The sequence below is a fragment of the Macaca mulatta genome, chromosome 16 (genome assembly GCF_049350105.2).
Source record: "Macaca mulatta isolate MMU2019108-1 chromosome 16, T2T-MMU8v2.0, whole genome shotgun sequence".
NCBI lineage: Eukaryota > Metazoa > Chordata > Mammalia > Primates > Cercopithecidae > Macaca > Macaca mulatta.
This window is the reverse complement of record NC_133421.1, coordinates 21651432-21669482: the sequence shown is the minus strand read 5'-3', so window position 1 is coordinate 21669482 and position 18051 is coordinate 21651432. Positions and strand designations below refer to the sequence as shown.

Genomic DNA, 18051 nt, shown 5'->3' with positions numbered 1-18051 from the left:
CTGTAAAATTTCTGTCTCCTCTCTTTATTAACACAGATAATTATTACCTTTACTTGACCATACACCAGACAATTAAGTAACTGAGTATTTCACCAAATAACATACAAGAATTAGAACAGACATGTGAACACCAAAGGAAAAAAGATAACTAACCTTCAACAAGTAGCTCTCCATGCTCTCAGGAGCAGACTTCTTTTTTCTTGGAATATGTTTTCTGTTGAGATCTTCACTATCATTAAGATTTCCAGCACAAGGTGGCTCTAGGATGGGCCTTGTACTACAAGCAGCGAATGGAGATCTGGTCAGCTCTTTCTCCACAGTAAGTTGTGCACTGACCTCTGCTATCTTCTCATTAGTTCTATGAAGATTGCAAAAGACAAACGCTTAGTATTTCCTTTTTTCCTAAATGATTCCTAAATGACTTCAATTGTTCTAAAAGTTGCCATAAGAGTAAATAGAATATACCATAAGCCGTGTTTTAACTCTGAAAATGTGTTAGAGCATGCCTACTGTATCCAATTATAGTTTTAACATTGTTCTAAAGAAGTACATATGTTTCTAGGGGGATTTCTAACAAACAAGTAGTTCAAACGAGGGAGGGGACAGAAAAGACTATCAATGATGTATCGCTTCACAGTTAACACTTGTTGCCTGTCTGGAATGACTCTACTTACAAGATTCTTAAGATGCCATTAGAATTACTTGTATTCCAAGGGTAACTATGTGAAATGATGAAGATATTAATTAGCTTGACAAAATAACCATTTCATTGCATATAAATATATCAAAACATCACATTGTACTCCTTAAATATATACAATTAAAAAACTAAAAGTAAAAATACAAGCTAGAAATACTTGTATTTAGTAAAACAGAGATTTTCTAAAAAACTATCTCTCAAAGACATTTTCAAACAATTGTTTTCACCGCCCTTGTACTTTTCACCCATTATCTGGAAAAAAAATTGAGCATTTGTCACTGAGGAATCATTCAGGGCGACTTTTCCTAGGGGAGAATAAGACTGCTGAAATCAAAGAGAACTAAGGCAGCATCGAGGACAATCAGCTCCTAACACTGTGGCCCATGCACCAGAGGTGGGGCCTGCCTTTTCTGTCTTCCACATACCCGCTCAGGCTGACCAAGGTGTTATTTTTGATCACCTAGTAAGTTGTACTTCCCCTCAACTCTATGTTAATCATTCTCTACTTCACAGGTGTGCCTTTACGTGGAGTGGAAAACAACACAGAACACTTCTTCTCAAGGCACCCTCTAATGATCACAATCAAGCAGAGTGAATTTACTGAGTGCCAGAATGTGCCCAGAGTAGTCGTACTTGACCCTTTCGGTTTTCAGCTGTCATCTTCCAAAAATTAAATTCATTAATATTTCAAATAAAGGGAATATGGACAAGCAAGTTTTATAATGGCATCACTGTCTAAATTATGAAGCTTCACAAATACTTAGCTGAAACCCTAATAGATCAGGTTAACTATATAAGAATATTAAGGGGTGGGGGGAAGTCACGTAAAACCAAAAGCTGCAGAGACACGAACTGTCCTGGACTAAGATGTTAAAGGTTATGTTCATTTACTATTTTCAATTTTACTTAAAGGTTAAGCTTATTTACTATTTATAATTTACAATTTTCCAAAATTGTATAATCTAGTAAGCTTTCACTTCCCACAAATCTCCTGAATCTGTTTCACTAAAAGTTATGCTTTTGAAGGCAAATTAATGAGCTTAACTTATTTTCTATGATTCTGTGTACTGACTTACTTATTCAGTTCATTTGACAAGGATTCTCTAACTTTTACTTCTTCTAGGTAGAGTTCCTTATATCTTTCCAATTCGGTTTTATTAAAGTCGGCTGATGAAGTGTTTATTCTGGAGATTTCAGATTCCAGATTTTTGATTGTGAGTTCCATCTGAGTTTTTACTGAAGTAGTATTATCCTCCCTTAACTGTGCTAACTGTTCTTGAGATACTGCTGCTTGTTTCTAAAATAAATTAAAAGGGAACATTTTAAAAGTAATTATAACCTGAATAATTACTGTATATTTGTTTCCTTTTGTTCGGAGTCAGTGATTCTGAGAACAATTTTAAGTATGTGATTCAGAGAACAATTTTAAGAACAATGTGAAGAAAGAAAGAAGTTCAAGCTTAACATATTATCAGTACCAACTGCATTAATAATTGAATCTGAATTGTAGAACAATTCTGCAAAGAATGACAGAATCAAGTTTACATTTTAAAAGTGGAACAATGTAACTTAAAAGCAGTTCAACAGTATGGTATAATTTCTAAATCACAATTTTTTTTTTTTTACTTTTTCTATTAGTCTTGTATTATGCCAACTGGCTTTAGTAATCAAATGATTCTCTAGTGATAATTATTATTATGGAAGATCAATTTAGTTATAAGAATAAGAATGAAGGAAACGAAAATATTTAAATGGAGAAACAAATACCACCTTCCTTCTAGAAGTCTACCAAAGAAATTGCTGTCAGGAAAGTAGAGAAAACACGTATGATGTATATATCCAAAATAAAATTTGCAGTGAAATGAATGAAAGCACATTACAGATAAATAAACCAACCTGCAAGGTGAGAATGGCTTCGTTTAATTTTTCTGCTATATCTTTCTTTGCTTTTTCTTCAATCAACAGTTTATGCTGTTCAGCTTCAACACATTCTAACATATTTCTCTCCATATAACTTTTGAGGTTTACTACTTCTCGTTTCAGCTGCTTCTTATTCTTCTGTAGTGTTTCACATTGCTTTCGTATTGCTTTCATAGAGAATAATGTCTGTTGAAGTTGAAGAACTTCATTCTCTGCATCCAGATGTAGACATCGTAAAGGTGCAGTTTCCTGTGCTTCTATAAGGTCAACCTGCATGAGTAAAACAATATAGTTTTGTAATGAAGAAGGTAGACTGAGAATGGTCTAACATAAAACTAATAATGTTTTAAATAAATTCAGTTGCAATAAAATGTTCCTATACTGTTATAGATTCATAAAATACAGACCCTTGGATTACTCAGAAAATTAAAAACAAAGTTAAAATCACCAGAATTCACAAAAATTTGTCCTTTACTTTCATCATCTTTGCCACACAACATTTGGACTTGATCTTAGACTTCTGCTTTCCTATAATTGTTTCATGGCTGTCCTCCTTAAAATGGCTCTAAGTCACCCCGTTAGCACAAAGTCTCTTATTGCTGTAACCCACTATCATTCTCCATAATTTGTAATGAAGTTTTAAGGGCATCATATTGAATTATTTGGGCCTGAGTCAATAAATGGCTCCCATAATAAGACTCTGAAAATAAGACTCTAATGAATAAATCTTGAAAAAAAATGGATTCCAATACCATAAGCCTTTTGCTGAACTGCAAATGTCTTATGCTAATTTGAGTTACATTTCAAAGAGTAATGATACTTGGAATTAAGAAGCAATCACATCTCCTAGTATAAAAGTTCAATGGCATGATCCATACCATTTTTCTGAAGAAAAATGGCTTAATTCAGTAGTATAGTCTTGTAATTCATTGCTACTTTACACAAAATAAGGGAGCACATTAAACAATGACAACAAAAAATTGCACTGAAATTTCAGTGGTGCTGAGTTGGACAGAACTGCTTTCCTTTAGAGGAAATAATTATGATTGTTTTTTATTTTATAAAGGTAAATGAAGCAGTGGTTTTAAAACATCTACAAATTGCTTGCCACTTCTCCCATGATATTCCCTCTCCTGAATACAAGCTGGCATTGACAACCGGCTTCTTGTGAACATAATGTGGCAGAACTGCTGGGTGACTTCTAAGGTGGGGTTACAAAAAGTCATACAGCTTCTACTTGACTCTTTCTCTCTAGGGACACTTGTCCTTAAAATGCAGCCAACATGCTGTGAGAAAGCCCAAACCACACCGTGAATCCTCATGTAGGTAGGTGTTCGAGCTGACTTCTCTAACTAACGTCCCAGCCAAAAGCCAGCTTCAAATGCTGCACAGGTGAATGAACAAGGCTTTAGACGATTCTAGTTCTCAGCTTTAAGTTGCCTCAGCTGATGCCAAGTAAAGAAAAAGTGAGCTGGCCCCACTGAGCCTTGCCTAAAACTGCAGATTGTGAACAAAATAGATGTTGTTTTGAAACACTGCATTTTGTTATATACCAAAAAATAACTAATACAGATATTGACACTACATATGGAATGCATAACAAAACAACAAAAACTACTAAAACATGTTGGATTATCATTGGACCAGGAGTTAAGTGGAAGATGAAAGGACCTACAGAAGAATAAGCATGAAAACAAGAAGAGTCTTAAAGAGACTGTTTGTGGAAGCCCAATGGTCCTCGAAGAAGATGGTAGGAAGGGTTTCACGGATAGTGAAGAAAATGATACTGGAACCTGAAGGAAATTGCACTGTTACTACACAGCCGCTGAAAGTAAAACCAATGCAAGAGATAAGCTAAAGAAAGACGACTACATATAAAGGAACCAGGACTTTCTGGGTTCAAGTATCTGTTTCCTTTTTATAGCCTCTCCACATGTCAGATTCCCAAATATAGACAGTCCTTGACTTAGCATGGTTCGACTCACCATTTTCTGACTTTTTATAATAGTGTGAAAATGATATGTGTTGAGTAACAAAATGGTATGTGTAAGCCTCTTGGCTTACAGGGGTGGTTACATCAGGATAAAGTCACTGTAAATGGAAATTATTATAAATGGAAAACCCACCCACAACTTCTGATATTTGCAATTTATGATGGCCTATAAATTGAAAATATCAGTCATAACAAATGCAAACATCATCCAGACATAACCCCATCCTAGCTTGAGGGGCACCTGTATTGCTGAGATAAATGGCCTCTGGGATAAGATCAAATCCAGGGTGCTGCCAGGAGAACACAGTCTGAAGGTGAAGCCAAGATTGTCAGTGTAAGACCCTTTCTTAAGACCTCAGAAAGATTTAAGGTGGTGCCTCAAATTCCCTTAAAGATCTTAAGGGTATATGCATCTTTTTTTTTTTTTTTAAATTTATTTATTATTATTATACTTTAAGTTCTAGGGTACATGTGCATAACGTGCAGGTTTGTTACATATGTATACTTGTGCCATGTTGGTGTGCTGCACCCATCAACTCGTCAGCACCCATCAACTCGTCATTTACATCAGGTATAACTCCCAATGCAATCCCTCCCCCCTACCCCCTCCCCATGATAGGCCCCGGTGTGTGATGTTCTCCTTCCCGAGTCCAGGTGATCTCATTGTTCAGTTCCCACCTATGAGTGAGAACATGCAGTGTTTGGTTTTCTGTTCTTGTGATAGTTTGCTAAGAATGATGGTTTCCAGCTGCATCCATGTCCCTACAAAGGACACAAACTCATCCTTTTTTATGGCTGCATAGTATTCCATGGTGTATATGTGCCACATTTTCTTAATCCAATCTGTCACTGATGGACATTTGGGTTGATTCCAAGTCTTTGCTATTGTGAATAGTGCCGCAATAAACATACGTGTGCATGTGTCTTTATAGCAGCATAATTTATAATCCTTTGGGTATATACCCAGTAATGGGATGGCTGGGTCATATGGTACATCTAGTTCTAGATCCTTGAGGAATCGCCATACTGTTTTCCATAACGGTTGAACTAGTTTACAATCCCACCAACAGTGTAAAAGTGTTCCTATTTCTCCACATCCTCTCCAGCACCTGTTGTTTCCTGACTTTTTAATGATTGCCATTCTAACTGGTGTGAGATGGTATCTCATTGTGGTTTTGATTTGCATTTCTCTGATGGCCAGTGATGATGAGCATTTTTTCATGTGTCTGTTGGCTGTATGCATGTCTTCTTTTGAGAAATGTCTGTTCATATCCTTTGCCCACTTTTTGATGGGGTTGTTTGTTTTTTTCTTGTAAATTTGTTTGAGTTCTTTGTAGGTTCTGGATATTAGCCCTTTGTCAGATGAGTAGACTGCAAAAATTTTCTCCCATTCTGTAGGTTGCCTGTTCACTCTGATGGTAGTTTCTTTTGCTGTGCAGAAGCTCTTTAGTTTAATTACATCCCATTTGTCAATTTTGGCTTTTGCTGCCGTTGCTTTTGGTGGTTTAGACATGAAGTCTTTGCCCATGCCTATGTCCTGAATGGTACTACCTAGGTTTTCCTCTAGGATTTTTATGGTTTTAGGTCTAACATTTAAGTCTCTAATCCATCTTGAATTAATTTTCGTATAAGGAGTAAGGAAAGGATCCAGTTTCAGCTTTCTACTTATGGTTAGCCAGTTTTCCCAGCACCATTTATTAAATAGGGAATCCTTTCTCCATTTCTTGTTTCTCTCAGGTTTGTCAAAGATCAGATGGCTGTAGATGTGTGGTATTATTTCTGAGGACTCTGTTCTGTTCCATTGGTCTATATCTCTGTTTTGGTACCAGTACCATGCTGTTTTGGTTACTGTAGCCTTGTAGTATAGTTTGAAGTCAGGTAGCGTGATGCCTCCAGCTTTGTTCTTTTGACTTAGGATTGTCTTTGAGATGCGGGCTCTTTTTTGGTTCCATATGAACTTTAAAGCAGTTTTTTCCAATTCTGTGAAGAAATTCATTGGTAGCTTGATGGGGGGTATATGCATCTTAAGGCACTGTCCTACTACAGCTTCACAGGAAGCACAAGGTGAAGTGCTTATCTCAAAGAGATCTGGACAAGAGGTTTTTCCATGACAAGAACCCAAGTAAAATTCACAAGAGACTCTAAGTATTTAAGAGAATCGTAGTAACAATAACACTGCTTGCTAGCTTGGATTAAAAGACACCAAGACAGTAAAAATGAAGAGGCCTTAGGACCTAAGAAGTTCTATAGGGAGAAAGCTGGCTGAGGAAACTACTTAGCTGAAAACACAGGTCATTACTTATGAAAAGGATACTAAAAGGATACAACAAAGAACCAAGAAGGCAGCACAAACAACCACAGAGGATGGTTCCCACGAAGTCCAAATCAAAGAAGTGGAAGTACACATCAGGCTGTATTTCAGAACTGCTATGGTCTACTATTTCGTTTGTGACTCCCATTTTCTCTCTGTTCAATAGGAGGGTCTCTAGCAGTTTAGGAGAATGCTGGGTGGGTGAGTTGTAGATAACTTGTCCCTTTAGTTAAGTCTTTGTGTTGACAAGATATGCACTCAAGGGGTTATACCACAGAAACCACAACCCAGGGTGAATCCCTACTGGACGTGATAAAGATGGTAAGATCTTGCACTTCAAGCCTGAGCTTGCTGCCATATTAAATGAAACGTGTATATGTGTGGTGGGGAGTTAGGATCTTGCACTTTAAGCCTGAGCCTGCCATACAAAATGAAACCTGTGCATAGGGTGGGAGGTAATAATTACAAATGAGTGTGTTTTTCAAGTGGTAGAAATTTTTAGAATTGTAGTTATAGGGCTAATTGTGCAGGTTTAAAAACATGTCTATACATTCCTTAATATGCACAGCATAGACAAAGATATCATCGAGATGGCTGACTGGGAATATCCAGCACTCATCTCTTTGAAAAAGAAAAACCAAACCAGCAAGTAGGTAACCACACCTTGAGGAAAGCATCAAAGACAGCATACTGGAATTCAGCAGGAAATTGATAGGGATCCTCTGATGACAGAAGGAAAGGGAACTGAGGTAGCCAGTCCAGCCAGGATCATCTCAAAGCCAGGACAGATTCCCCCAAATCCCTAGCCCCACAGCCCCCTATACCTGTGGTAATAGGTGGTCACCTAATAGCCCACCAGGGAAACTGTTCTAGGTCAAAGGGATCCTAAGTGTGTGCTCTCCAGAGCCTGAGAGCCACTGACTGATACCACTGCCACCAACAGCAGCCCTGTCCCCTTCAGTGGCAGTACTATGCATACCTGTGCATACGTTTAGGAGGCCAGAGAACTGGCCCACTCAAGTGTACCATGAAGGAGCCTGAGAACAAGCCTGCCAAACCCACCAGGGGCAGTGCCCATGTGAGGCATATGAGAGCCTGAAGACAAGGCTACTTTGCTTGTTTCTGCTGTTGTTGCTTCAGTGCTCACATACACTGTCCAGGGCCCTGAGGAGCAGCCCACCCCAACCAGGTCTGTGTGCATTTACCCAGGCGCCATCTACCACTAACACCAAGGACAGTCCTACTGCCCCACCGGCACCTGCACAAGGCATCCAGGAGCATAAAGACAGGGCTGCCTCACCAGCCACTGACAAAGTCTCTTGCACATGCCTTCAGTGAACCTGTGGACAAACCTGCTCCACACACTGCCATAGGTACCCACCCAAATATTCCTCACAGGCGCCTAGAGAAATGCCCATGCAGCCTGCTTTCACCACTACCAGTGCCCATGCATGCTACCAAGGGATCCAAGGTCCGACCCCCAGCTGCTACTGTCATCTCCAGTGCCACAAGTGTCACCAAGGTCCTTTGGGCTGGCCTGCTACTGCCACCTCTGATCCCAGCACACACCACCTGGAAGCCCAAGGGCCAGCCCACTCAGGTACCCTACTGCCACCAAAAACTGGCAAGCCTGTCCTGGTGCTGCCAGTCTAGTACTTGTATATGCCATCAATGTGCCTGAGGACTGGCCTGCTGTCCTCCCCATCACCATCAAGGCCTCACCACAACATCCCCCACTACTAACAATTACACCGTAAGCCACTGAGGAACTTACCTGACACTGATGTTGATTACAGCAGAAGAAAACATAAGTATATGGAGACTACACCAATGCACCTCCCCCATCATCAATGCCAAAGCACCATATTCAACCAACAACATAGATACATCTACAGAAAAAAGTCGACACCTAAAACTACACGAAGTGACTGTTACACCAGCTGCACAGCTATCAACATAAAGGACACAAGAAGTATGAAAAATCAAAGAAACATGACACTTCCAAAGGAATACAGTAATTCTCCAGTAACAAATCCCAAAGAAAACAAAACCTATAAAATTCAAAATAATGATCTTAAGGAAACATAGTGAGATATACAATAATGCAAAGGAATCAGGAAAGATTCCTGATAGGAAAGATAGATAATACAAAGGAATCAGGAAAACAATTTATGATCTAAATAAGAAATTCAACAATGAAAAAGACAGCATTCAAAGGAACCAAACAGAAATCCTGGAACTGAGAATTCAATACATAAAATAAAAACAACTGAAAATGTTGGCAATAGACTAGCTCAAGCAGAAGAATGAATTTCTGAACTTGAAGAGGGGTCTTTATATGAGGTCAGACAAATAAAAAGCAAAAAGGAAAAAAAAAAGAAAAGAAAAGAAAAAGAAAGAAGACAGTGTATGTTATATATGGGCCATCATGAGCCAAAAATTTTTCGAATATTGGGAGTTGCAGAAATAGAAGAGATGGGAAAAGGCACAGAAAACCAATCTAATGAAATAATAGCTGAAAAACTCCCAAGTCTTGTGAGAGATATAAACATCTAGATACAGATATCTCAAAGATCCCCAAAGAAATACAATTTAAAAAGTCTTCTCTGAGGCACATCACAGTCAAATGTTAAAAGTCAAAGACAAAGAGCAAGAGAAAAACACCAAGTCACATGCAAGGGAATCTGTATCAGACAAACAGCATATTTCTCAGCAGAAACCTTAGAGGACAGGAGAGAATGAGATGATATATTTAATATGCAGGAAGAAAGAGACTGCCTGTCAAGAATACTATATCCAGCAAAGCTATCCTTTAAAACTGAAAAAGAGGGGCCAGGTGCAGTGGCTCATCCCTGTAATCCTAGCACTTTGGGAGGCCAAGGTGGGAAGATTGCCTGAGCTCAGGAGTTCAAGACCAGCCTGGGCAGTATGGCAAAACCCCATCTCTACTAAAAATACAAAAAAATTAGCCAAGCATGGTGGCTCATGCTTGTAGTCCCAGCTACTCAGGAGGTTGAGGCATGAAAATTGCTTGAACTTGGGAGGCAGAGGTTGCAGTGAACTGAGTTCATGCCACTGAACTCCAGCTGGGGCAACAGAGACTCTGTCTCCAATGAATAAATAAATAAAACTGAAAAAGAAATAACGTCTCAGACAAGCAAAACCTGAAGGAATGCATCACCACTAGACTGATCCTACAAGAAATGCTTACAGGAGTCCTCAATCTGGAAGCAAAAGACAGTGTCTACCACCATGAAAATCAAAAAACTATAAAACTCATTGGTAGAGCAGGTACAAAAATGAAAAAGAGAAAGGAATCAAACATTATCACTACAGGAAACCACTAAATTGTAGAGGTAAACAATAAAAGAGGAAAAAAGGAACAGAGGATAGACAAAACAATCACGAAACAATTATTAAAATGAAAGGAGTAAGTCCTCACCTATCAATAAAAACCTTGACTATACCTGATTTAAATTCCTCAAATAAAGATATAGATAGAATGGATGGATTACAAAAAAGACCAAATGATATGCTGCCTACAAGAAACTCACTTCACCTGTAAAGTCACATAGCCTGCAAGTGAAAGGATGGAAGGATATTCCATGCAAATGAAAACCAAAAGCACGCAGGAGTAGTTATATTTATATTAGACAAAATAGATCTTAAGTTAAACAAAAAAAGAGAAAAAGAAGGTCATTATATAATAATAACAGGATCAATTCAGCAAGAGGATACAATAGTTATAAAGGTATATGCACTTAACACCTGAGCACACAGATATATAACGCAAACATCACTGAAACTAAAGAGACAGATAGTCCCCAGTACAATAATAGATAGGTACTCCAACACCTGACTTTCAGCATTGAAGGGATCATCTAAACAGAAAACTGACAAAGAAACATCAAAATGAACCTGCACTATAGACCACATGGACCTAGCTGACACTTATACATTTCATTAAAAAGCTGCAGAATACACATTCTTCTCATTAGCACAAAGAACATTCTCCAGAATAGACCATATATTGCATTTAAAAACTCATAGCTAGTATTTTCTCAAACCACATTGGAATAAAAATGGAAATCAATAACGACAAAAACTTTGTAAACTGTACAAACACATGGAAATTAAACAGCCTGCTTATGAATGAACAACTGGGCCAATCAATAAATTAAGAAAAAGATTAAAAATACCTTGAAACCAATGAAAATGGGGAAAAAAATCAACCACTATAGAAAGTGACAAAAGAAGCACTAAGAGGGCGATTTATAGCAATTAACAGCTACATCCAAAAAAGAGAAAGACTTCAAATAAACAACCTAACAATGTACCTGAAGAAACCAAAAAAGCAAGAAGGGACCCAAAACTCAAACATAGTAGAAGGAAAGAAATGATAAAGGCAGGGCAGAACTGAATGAGGTAGAGTAGAAAAGCAAAACAAACAAACAAAACATCCTTCAAAGTAAAAGATGATTTTTGGAAAATATAAACACAACTGATAAACTAACCATATTAAACAAGAAAAAAGAGAAAACTCAAGTAAATAAAAAGAGAAACAGAGAAGTATATATTAAAACTGATACCAAACAAATAGATGGGGTCATGAGAGACTATTATGAACAACTATATGCCAACAGACTACAAAACCTAGGGAAAATGTATACATTCCTGGAAATGTATAACCAGCTAGAATGAACCAAGAAGAAATGGAAACCTGAACAGACCAATAACAGGTAATGTAATTGAATCAGCAATAAAGTATCCCCACAAAGAAATGTCTAAAATTGGGTTAAGTTTACTCTGAATTCTTCTACAGTTTTAAGGAAAAACTAACACCAATTTTTCATAAATTATTCCAAAATCTTCATAGTTTATTCTAAAGGTCAGTATTACTCTAAGGTCAAACCCAGACAGAGACACAAAAACAAAACTATATGCCAATATCCCTGAAGGACACAGATACAAAAATCATCAGAGAAATAAAGGGGATCCAAACTGGAAAATAGAAAGTCAAATTGTCTCCCAGTGCACATGACCTGATCTCATATACAGAAAACCATAAATATGCCACCAAAAAAGTCTGTTAGAACTAAAAAATTCAGCAAGGTTCAGGCCACAAAATCAGCATATAAAAACAGTGCCAATGGCATGTGTAACATTTCTATACACTAATAATCAACTAGAATAAAAAGACATCAAGAAGGCAGTCCCACTACTCTAGCTACAAAATAATAAAATGCCTCAGAAAAAGTTAAAGAGATAAAAGACCTTTACAAACAAACAAACAAACAAACAAACTACAAGACGAAAGAAATTGTAGAGGACACAAATATGGAAAGATATTGCATGCTCACAGACTGGAAGAATATTGGTTAAATGACTTTATTACTGAAAGCGGTCTACAGATTCAATGCAAGCTCTATTAAATACCAATTTTTGATGTTTTTAGGGGGAAACAAGATGGTCACCACATGCAGCCAGGAAATGCCTCTCTGTGAGAAAGAAACCAAAATATCAAGTAAATAATCACACTTCAAGCAGGTCTTTGGAGAGAAAACACTGAAATTTGATAGAGAGGTAATGCAGGCATCAAGGATGAAGAGGAAGAAATCTGGGAAGCCTGCACAGAGTCACCAAGCACTAGAATCACTCCCCAATCCAGAAACTAAGGAAGGGGTGAGTGAAGGAACTGTGCAGCACCACACTCCCAGCAAGGAACTCTGGGATACTAGCTCCCAGAGATCCCTGCACCCACAAAGACACCTGAATTGGCAAGAGGAACTGGCTGGCGAATAGTCATAGGCAGAGCTCAAACCTGCATACAGCCCAGAGGGTTTGGCACCTGGTGCAGCTGCAGCAAAACATGACCATAGGCACCCATCCCCCAAGGCTCTCCACCTTGTTCTGAATGACTCTAGCTCCTGTTTACCACCAGGCCAGCAGACAGTAGGGCTGCATTTACCATGGGACTGCAGCATATCTGGTCTGTGTACCTTTTTGTCCACCAGTGCTTCCCAAGGCCCCTGCCTGGCTACTCACACAAGGGTAAGCACACAGCATAGCCTCCACTGCCCCATCTGAGTGCTTTGTCAGAGGCCTGGGAGTAGTTCAGCCCCCATCCCCAGCACAGCCAATGCTCAACCCCATGGGACCAGAAGACAAAGTCATGAACCTGGTCTCGATACCCCCAGGATTCAAGCACGCTGCTCAAGTATATTGAGCTGGTATCTGTGGCCTGAGCTCAAGAACAGGAGAAGTTTCCTCTCTCAGAATGCCAAGAAGAGGGAGGCCTGAGTTCATATGCCAGTGTGGGAGCCAAGTGAGCTCCCTCTACAACAGCAGTCCTCAACCTTTTTGGCACCAGGGGCTGGCTTCGTGGAAAATAATTTTTCCACAGACAGCGGGGGTGAGGATGGTTTCATGATGGCACTATTCCACCTCAGATCATCAGGCATTAGATTCTCATTAAGAGCACGCAACCTAGATCCCTCACGTAGACAGTTCACAACAGGGCTTGTGCTCCTATGAGAAGCTAATGCCACTGCTGATGTGACAAGAGGCAAAGCTCAGGTGGTAATGCTCACTCACCAGCCCTCCCCTCACCTCCTGCTGTGCGGCCCAGTTCCTAACAGGCCATGACTGGTAGTGGTCCACCACCTGGAGGTTGGGAACCCTGTTCTACAAGACCTGTCCAGGAAGGGTGTAACCTGTCTGTCCACGGCCTCTGCCTGAGGGAGCCTGAAACAGCTAATAGTCCAGTGATCTGGGTATGGAAGGATGGGAGACAAAACTGCCTAGTTGGGCCTGCCCTGGGGGCAGACAATGGAGGGAGGCCTGGTTGGGCAAGTGCGGCTGGGTGGTCCCCACAACCGTCTGCTGGGCAAAATACCCTGGGCTATGGGCACCACACCAGCTGCACCCCACAGAACCACAGCCCTGCCTGGGGATCCTCCCGCCTTGACCGACATTGTATCAACAGACCACCCGCAGACACACAGACATACTCTACAACCTGCTCTGACTCTACTAAGCCCAGAGGACCAGCAGGTCTCCAGGGAGTTGTTGGTCTCTTAGCAACCTAACTTGTGGCTTGGGCCGCCCTAAGGGTGGGAGGTGTGCAGCCCATAAAATTCATGTGTGGCACCAGTGATTGGAGGGGGCTCTCCCAAGTTCCAGGAACTGATTTGGTGAGGGGGGTTATCTCTCACCTTCCCAATCCTACTTCTCCCTCTTCCCCAGAGCACTGCTGCAAACACACTGAAATAGAAAAGAGGCTTGCCAGCCCGTACTCTAGAGCACCATCTCCTGGATTGCAGACTGAATTACACCACCAAACAAAAATTATTATATACCTTCAACACACATCTGTGAAACCCAGTGCAGGAAAGTAGCCACAACGAAGGAATCTGCGTGGAGTCCTGGCCATCTGAAACCACCCAGAAACAAAGCCAATCAACGATACACAATACACACCACAAACCCTCAAAGGGAAGAAAAGAACATAAAAACAAAAATCCCCATCCAAATGACAGGAATTTCAAAAAGATAAAGAAACTGCAGCACTCTCAGATGAGGAATAATCAGCACAAGGACTCCAACAATTCAACAAATCAGAGAGTTTCATTACCTCCAAAAAAATCACACTAGCTCCCCAGCAATAAAATCTCACCAGATTGAAGTGTAATGACATGCTTTATGACAGACATGCGATTCAGAATCTCAACGACAACAAAGCTCAATGAGATTAAAGAGAAAGCTGAAACCCAATCCAAGGAACCAGTATAACCATCCAGGAGTTGAAACACGACATAGCCATTTTTAAAAAGAGGCAAATTGAACTTCTGGAGCTGCAAAATTCAACACAGGAGGGAACTTCAAAACCAGATGAGACCAAGTAGAGGAAAGGATTACAGAAGTCAAAGATCAGTCTTTTGAATCAACCGAGACAAAAATAAAGAAAAAACAATTTTAAAAATGAACAAAACATCTGAGGAATGTGGGATTTTGTAAAGACACCAATCTATGACTCATTGGCATTGCTGAGAGAGAAGGAGAGAGAGTATGCAACTTGGAAAACATATCTGAGGATACAGTTCATGAAAATTTCCCCAATCTCATGAGAGGTTGATGGAAAAATTCAAGAAATTCACAGAACCTCTACAACCATCCCCAAAATACACAGCCCATTAGACTTTCCAAGGTCAACATGAAAGGAAAAATCTTACAGGCAGCTAAAACACCTGCATCAGGTGAACAGCTGACCTCTTTCTGGCAAAAACCTTATAAGCCAGATGAAAGTGGGGCCTATTTTCAGCACCCTTAAAGAAATTTCAGCCAAGAACTTCATGTAACTCTAATCTAAGCCTCATCAGTGACAGAGAAATACAATCTTTTCCAGACAAACACTAAGGGAATTCATTACCACTAGACCAGACTTATAAGATATTCTTAAGGGGGTCCTAAATATGGAAAGGAAAGAATAATACCCATTACCACAAAAACACACTTAAGTACATAGACCACAGACCCTATTACACAACTATACAATCAAGAGTACAAAGCAACCAGCTAAACACATCATGGCAGAGTCAAAATCTCACATATAAATATTAACACTGAATTCAATGGTCTAAATGCCTCACTTAAAAGGCACAGAGTGGCACGTTGAATTAAAAAACAAACCAACAACAAGAACTAACAGTCTGCTATCTTCAGAAGACACATCTCACATGTAATGCACCCACAGGCTCTGAGCAAAGGGATGGACAAAGATCTGTCACCCCTTGCAAAAAACAAACTTTAAACCAACAACAGCCAAAAAACAGACTTTAAACCAACAACAGCCAAAAAAGGACAAAGAAGGGCATTACACAATGATAAAGGACTCAATTCACCAAGAAGATATCCCTATCCTAAATACATACCCACCCAACACTGGAACACCCAGATTCAAAAACAACCAAGTCCTTCCAGACCTACCAAAAGACTCAGTCACACAATAACAGTGGGAGGCTTTAACACCTCATTGATAGTGTTAAGGCAAATCATCGAGACAAAAAACTAACAAAGAAATTCTGGGCTTAAATTTAACACTTGACTAATTGCACCTAATAGACATCTACAGAATACTCCACCAAACAACCACAGAATACACTTTTTTCTCATCTGCACAAAGAACTTACTCCAAGATCAACAATATGCTTGGCCATAAAGCAAGTCGTAATAAATTTTTTAAAAATGAAATCACATGACACCATACTCTTGGACTACACTGCAATAAAAATAGAAATGAATACCAAAAAGATCTCTGAAAATCACACAATTACATGGAAATCAAACAACTGGCTCCTAAATGACATTAGGAAAAGAAATAATTTAAGGCAGAAATCAAAAAATTATTTGTAATAAGCAAAAAGAAACATTATACCAAAACTTCTGGGATACAGCAAAAGCAGCATAAGAGGAAAGCTCATAGCACAAAACAAATATGTCGAAAAGTTAGATCAGTAATTAACAAGCTGACACTGTGCTGAGAGGAACTACAAAACAAGAACAAAAATCCCCAAAGTTGGCAGCAGAAAAGAAATAACTAAAATCAGAGTATACCTGAGAAATTTGAGGCCCCAAAATCCATACAAAGGATCAATGAAACCAAAAGGATAAATGATACTGAAGGCCACTAGTTAGACAAATTAAAACAAAACAAAACAAAAAACAAAACAGAGAACATCAAATAAGCACAATCAGAAATGACAAAGATGACATTACAACCAACCCCATAGAAATACAAAAGATCCTCAGAGACTACAATGAACACCACTGTATGCACACAAACTAGAATATCTAGAAGAAATGGATAATCCCTGGAAACACAACTTAACAAAGATTGAACCAGGAGGAAATTAAAATTATGAACAGATGAATAACAAGTTTTGTAATTGAATCAGTAATAAAAAACCTACTAGCCAAAAACAGATCCAGATCAGACTGACTCACAGCCAATTTCCACCAGACACACAAAGAAAAGCTGTTAACAAACCTACTGAAACTATTCCAAAATATTGAGGAGATACTTCTCCCTAACTCATTGTATGACGCCAGCGTCATCTTGATACTAAAAGCCAGCAAAGACACAACAAATAAAGAAAATACAGCCCAATATCCCCGATGAATGTAGACAACAAAGTCCTCAACAAAATATCAGCAAACAAAATCCAGCAACACATCAAAAACTTACTTCACCACAATAAAGTCGGCTTTATATTTGTGATTCAAGTTGGTTCAAAGTACACAAATCAATAAATGTGTTTAACCACATAAACAGAGTGAAAAAGAAAAACCATATGATCATCTCAAAAGATGCAAAAAAGCCTTCAATAACGTCCATCATTCCTTCATGAAAAAAACACTCAACAGATTAGGCATCAAAGAAATAGACCTCAAAATAATAAGGGACCCTCGGTAACAAACCCACAGCTAAAACCATACAGAATGGGCAAAAGCTAGAAGTAGGGACTGAGTGTAGTGGCTCATGCTTGTAACCCCAGCATGTTGGGAGGTGAAGACAGTAGAATCACTTGAGGCCAGGAGTCTGAGACCAGCCTGGGCAACACAGTTAGACCTTGTCTCTATAAAACAATAAAGAAAAAAATTAAAGAAAAAGGAACAAAAAAAGTTGGAAGCATTCCCCTTGACAACTGGAACAAGACAAGGATGCCCAGTCTCACCACATGTATTAAACATAGTACTGGAACTCCTAGTCAGAGCAATCAGGCAAAAGAAAGAAAGAAAAGGCATCCAAAAAGGAAAAGATGCCAAACTATCTCTCTTTGTGGATGATATGATTCTATACCTAGAAAACTTGAAAGAGTCTTCCAATTTATCCTGGAACTGATAAATGACTTCAGTCAGGACACAATCATTCTACCAAATCATTCTGCCAAAAAGACACATGCACCCATATGTTCACTGCGGAACTATTCACAATAGCAAAGATATGGAATGAAGCCAGAAGCTCATCAATGGTGTACTGGATTAAGAAAACGTAGCACATAAACAATATGTAATACTATGCAGTTATAAAAAGAACAAAATACTGTCCTTTGCAGCAACACGGATGCA

The 18051-nt window shown here is 39.1% G+C and overlaps 1 pseudogene across 1 annotated transcript in view; it reads right to left on the bottom strand.

Moving 5' to 3' along the window:
- Window positions 1-18051, bottom strand: part of LOC704543 (CCDC144A N-terminal pseudogene) — a 119209-nt pseudogene that overhangs the window by 11189 nt on the left and 89969 nt on the right. Inside the window, exons 14-16 of the transcript XR_013406177.1 lie at window positions 2597-2890; window positions 1777-1997; window positions 154-358 (exon numbers count right to left, since the gene is read on the bottom strand). The product of XR_013406177.1 is annotated as a CCDC144A N-terminal pseudogene (transcript). The remainder of the gene's footprint in view (window positions 1-153; window positions 359-1776; window positions 1998-2596; window positions 2891-18051) is intronic.